Here is a 6,000-nt window from a genome sequence, read left to right on the forward strand (position 1 = left end):
TTTTGCTTTAAGTAAAAAAGAGTATTTTATTGGATTTAAACAATTTAATAATGGGCTTACTTGGTAATAATTTGGGTTGTGAATTTTTTTTTTGTAAGAAAATAGGCTTAAGCATATCTTCAATGAGACTAAAACCCACAACCTTTTGATTGGGAGTCATACCCTTTTGCCACTATAACAAGCTAATTATTATGTAAATGAGCTTAAACATTAAGCATACTTATTGTTTTTCATAATAATACATAACTTTAAAAAAAAAAAAAATCGGGCCTAGCGGAATGTCAAGCGGGGCTGTCGACCACCCAACCATCTAGGGCCGTCCCTGACCCATCTCATTTTTTAATATTGTGCCATTGAGAGACACGTCAAAGCCTGTTTTGACACTCTTGTCAACTTTCAGCTTCCACATATCATCATGACCTGTTGGTCTTCAACTTTCGAATTTTGTAACAGGCTTGAGTAGAGCACACATTTACTTTCCGGTATCATGTCACTTGTTTTTACATGCCTGTCATGTGTGAGAGGATTGAGATTCAAGGATTGGAGTTTTAGGTACTTTCAAATATAATGTTGAATTTAATATGGAGGCCTTAGGCCACCCGTAGTGGTGGCGGTATGATGGCGTTTTACCTTTTAACGCCGGGGGCACACCCCGGCGTTTTACCTTTTAACGCTAAAATGGCCGGACGTTTTGGGTAAAACGCTATATGGCTCGAATTTAAAAAAAAACATTTTTTAATGCCAACGGTCATATGGCCGTTGTAAAAATAAAAAAATAATAAAAAAATTGTTTTATATATAAACCAACTTCATTCCCAATCAAAACTCACCAAATTTATAAATATTTCTTTCTACTCTATATTTCATCACACCAAATTCCCTATAAACCCTAAATGGATTCTCCTACTTTAATATATAATCAATGATTCGGGCCCGACCGACAAGCCGAAGACGAGGAGGAGGATGAGGCGGTTGTGAGTGCGATTGTGCTCGCGAAAAACTTATATGTATTCTATTAGCTCTCCTCCACCCCCGTTTAAAAACGAGCATATATCGAACGAGATCGTATCGTAGCCAGCAACCAGTTGATGGCGGATTACTTCAGCGACTCGCCGAGATACAAGAACCCGAAGACTTTTAGGCGTCGCTTTCGGATGTCTAAAATTTATTTATACGCATTACCAATGATTTGGAGCGTGAGCTTGATTACTTTAAGTAAAAACCGGACGGTCGAGGGACACTAGGATTCACGGTTATTCAGAAGGTTATGTCAGCCATACGCGTGCTTGCCTACGGAAAAACGGCCGACATCAACGACGAGTATTTAAAGATGGCCGATAAAGCAACTCGGGACACCTTGGATTATTTTTGTTACGGTACGTTTCATTTTTTAAATAATTATATCACTTGTTTACTTTAATTAATTATTTTATAAAAATTTTGTAAAATATAGGAATATTGAAACTACATGGACCATATTATCTGATAGAGCCCAACTGGAGCGATCTACAACGTCTTTATGAGGCACATGCAAGGGTGCATGGTTTACCCGACATGATAGGGAGTGTAGATTGTATGCATTGGGAATGGGCTAATTGTCCAAGTGCATGGCAAGGTCAATAGACACGAGGTGACCAGAACGGACCAACAGTCAGCCTTCAAGCGAATGCTTCATACGACATTTGGATTTGGCTGACATTTTTTGGTGTTCCCGGTTCCAGCAATGACATCACCGTCTTAGAACAGTCGCTTGTGATGGAGAGTTACATATCTGGTACCGTTCCCGTCGCTTCGTTTTGGGCTAACAATAACTTCTACCATCATGGGTACTATCTGGGTGATGAAATATATCAAGGGTATGGGATTATCGTGAAAACATTTAGAGACCCGTTGGATGAAAAAAAATAGTATTTTAAGAAAGTACAAGAGTCTGCGAGAAAGGATATCGAAAGGTGTTTTTGGGGTTCTTTAACAACGCTGACATTTTGTTAAAAATCTTTTTCGTCTATGGTCTTTAGAAAGAATGAAAACTGCTATGTATGTGTGTATCATAATGCATAACATGATCATCGTAGACGAGGGAAGAGCAATATGTCCAACTTTCACACCGGACTCGGATCCATCACGAATTTCAGCAAGTATGGAGCAAAGACTTGGAAACGTGTATTTCGTGCGGTCAAGAGAAATACATAACGCACTTAAGGGGGATTTGGTGCAACATCTTTGGATGAATCGGCATTTGTCAGATGAAAATGAAATCAAAACGAGGGCAACGATGAATACGATGATGAAGACGACGATGACAACGAGGGTGAAGACGATGAAGACGACGAGGGTGAAGACAATGGAGACGAGTACTTTTTGTTTTTATTTTAATGTAATATTTATTTAATAAAATATTATTATTATTTGATTATTTTTAATAAAAAGTTAGAAAAAAAATAAAAAAGTGTAAAAGTGACTGAGCGTCACGTGGCGCATAATGCCTATGGGTGGGGCTTTATGACTACACCATCTTTTTGCAAAAAACCATAACTCTGACTAGGCGCCACATGACTTATGATGCCCAAGACCAGATGAAGCATTATGACTACACATGATCTTAGTCTCGTTTATCTTTGTCAGCTAAGCAAAGACGAGATGTGATGCGTCAGAGATCCTTGCGTGATAAGACCGAATCGGCCTAGTAGGGCCCATAAAGTGTAATTTATGATGGAGGGTTTATAAGCTAATTTAACAACTAAAATACATTTAATAAATTAAACCGTAGTCCGTAACCATCCGTTGATAAACTGATACGTGCTCCATGTTGCATCCTCATAGCCACGTTCCCGTTATTTAGAAGTCAACAGTAGTTATCACCATGTTTTATTTATGTTTCTCCATTTTCTTTTACGCTCCTCTTTGTATTTAAAGCCTTGAGTTAGTAAAATATATGAATGAAAATATAGAAAATTGACAAAAATGTATTCTCTCATGTCTATGTTCTTTGGAGTGTAAATCACTAAGAGTCTATTAATTATCAATTGATAAATATTATAGAAACATTCAAACGATTTACAATGAAGTGGCAGGTAAGCGGGCAACAAGCTGCGCCGCAACCCCCTTTTGGATAGCAAACCCAATCCGACTAAAAACAAAGTTTTGATTCTTATGGGCTGATACGTTACTATACACAACTTTCTGAACCCTATTCAAAAGGTCCACGGCATCCGGAGCTAAGAAACCAAAAGTGTCAAAGGCGAAGGGGATAAACACGTGTTGATTCTCCAAACAAGCTCTCTCGTGTTTAGCAACCTTGCCCGATGCCGCCTTCAATGCTGCCTGGCCTGCTATAAATCCAGTGTCCCTAATCCCAACAAGAGGGGACACTCCTGTGAGGTCGACACAAGCGTGTTTTCCCCCTACCCACCCAAAAACAAGTATATCGGCCGGTCGTAATGTAGATCTTCCTTCTTGAGGATTCGTAAGAAAGTTTACGGGGGCTTCCTTTTTAGCCGAAATTCCGGCTCGATTAAAAACATCGCATAGAACATCCCTCACCAAATCATGCCTGTACTTAAACCCAGGCAACTCTTTGCAGTGAACCGCATGCTCGCCAAAAGAATCCAAACAAACCTTACGGCAAACCGGGCACGGCTCATCTACCGGAAACAAAGGGATCATTAACCGATACTTCAGGATGGCCCGGTACTATCGTCCTTAATTGGCTGTTGGTTGTCACAAATATCACTTAATATTCTACCATCTCTCTAAAAACAGAACTAAAATGACAAATCTCGATTAATAGATCTTTTAGGTAAACTACATGTGGTAGTGCTAATGGTGGTGTTGGTCATCAAATTTTTTGGGTGGATTAGGTGGTTTAAAGAAAAAAAAAGTGGTTTTAGGTGGTTGACTAGAATTTAAATAGATTTAGGTAGGTAGTTTGCTATCTAAGATGGAGGATTACCCGCATGTGGAATCCACTATTTGAGATAGCGGATGATACTTTGTTAATTCTTTTATCTTTATGTTCCAGTTGATACCTAATCAATAACGAACCAGAATGACTTTTTTAGGCCCAATTACATCTATTTTTGTTGAGGCAATTCCTATTTGTTCATTGGCAACTGATCTAGCTCATGAAATATATAACATTCTTAATCCTTCCTTTTACTAATTTTCTCGGCTGAAATAAAACAAAGATTCTCTGCTCTGCTCCTACTCCTTCTTCTCCTTTATGACAGGGTCGTCGTTGGTCCTTTTTTGCACTAAAAAACTAGTCAGAGCAACTAACTGTCTACGTACGAAATTTACGGAACATGGATAAGAAAGCAGGCGGGATAAAAGAATAACGAGGTATAGTGAGAAAGCTCACCCCCACGTTTAGACGATAAAGCCTTCTTTTACATCCCATCCCCTAGAAAAATCAATAGGAAATGAACAAGCCATTGTTGCTCTTTTGACGATGAACCACTCCGATACAACAACATAAAGTGACCTCTACACATCGTCCCCGGTGCGTAGGGCCGCTCACCTTGTGCTAGAGGGAGGACCAGAAAGTTTGTGTTAAGCATATAGTTGGTTCTTGTCTTGTTTAGGCATTTGGAGCCCTCTGTCGGCCTGCTTAGTGGCAAAGCCACCTTCTTTGGGGTCAATGAGGAGGACAGGACAATCCCCCCACTCCGGGGGTTTCTTTTATTCTTTCTAACCGGATTCTACCCGGTCCGGTCCTATTTTAAACCAAAGAAGCAAAGAAGGGAAATCCTCGTAAAGGCAGCAATGTGACATTAGTCAATTTTTCATATTCGTATTTGTATTTGTATTCGTTAAATCGACCCGCTTTGTCATTTCAATATATTCGTTTTTAAAAGTTATCAATTTATATAAATTTCAATGATTTAAAGTTCGTGTCCATTTATTTTCTATTTGTATTGTTCAATTAACGAATCTCCGAGCCTTAAAAGTTTATAAAATAATCAAGTTTCAAACTATACGAGTATAAAACGTAAACAATCCAAAAATATTAAAGTATATAAAGTTTTATCTAGTTATATATATTTATAAAGTTCAAGGTTCAAAGGGTAAATAAAGTTTTAAAACAAAACATATAAGTTTTGATAGCACAGGGGCTTAAAGTGTAAATTTTATTTAAAAATATAATAAAATATACAAGCCCAGCTCCCCTTTCTTCTTCACGGTTTTTGGGCGAGACAATCCGACGGCCGGATTCCGGCGTCGGCGACCTTTAAAACAAAAAATTTAACCTTCGTTTGACCCGTTAAATCATACAAATCGACATCTTCACTAAGTATAAACATTATTGTGTGATTTATTTCGTCATTAACAACCTAATTAACAAGTAATTAATCTCGACTCATCGAATTTTAACCAAAATCGTAATAAGTCAAATTAAACACTAATCTATCAAACTGAAACTATAAATATAACCCTAAGCTTCTTCTAAACCTGCGAATAACATATATCTATACAAACAAACTATCCATAACCCCTAAATTGTTCATCCACATACGATTCCAGCCAAGCTCCGTTTACCCTCATTCCGGCACCAAATCAAGTAAGTAAAATATGTATTCGTATTGTTTATAATGGCTGTCTAACAAAATCGCCGTCTAACAAAATCCCTAGCATAAATCGGGCAAACATAGAACAAATTAGGAGAATTGGATCTAGGGTTTTTTGAAGAAAATGATGAAATTGTGGTTATAATTTATATTTTTTTGTTTCTAATTTATAACACAAAGCAGATTCTGGTCCAGTGGTTGTGTATGTTTGATATGGTCATGGTTCGAACCCTTGCATATCCATTTTATTTTTTGTTTAAAACCATTATTTATTAGTTATAATAAATCATTATAAAATAAATAAAATCATTTTTAAAGTTAAACAACAATTTTTCTAGATTGTTTTAACCTTTACAACCAAGAACTAAACTTTTACAAACCCGAACCGATCGTTACAACTCGTAAAATAACTATATAAATATGTATATATAAT

This window comes from Bidens hawaiensis, unplaced genomic scaffold, assembly GCF_021521415.1.
Source record: "Bidens hawaiensis isolate Kalapana, Puna unplaced genomic scaffold, B.hawaiensis_p1.1 tig00016121_1, whole genome shotgun sequence".
NCBI classification, from domain to species: Eukaryota; Viridiplantae; Streptophyta; class Magnoliopsida; order Asterales; family Asteraceae; genus Bidens; species Bidens hawaiensis.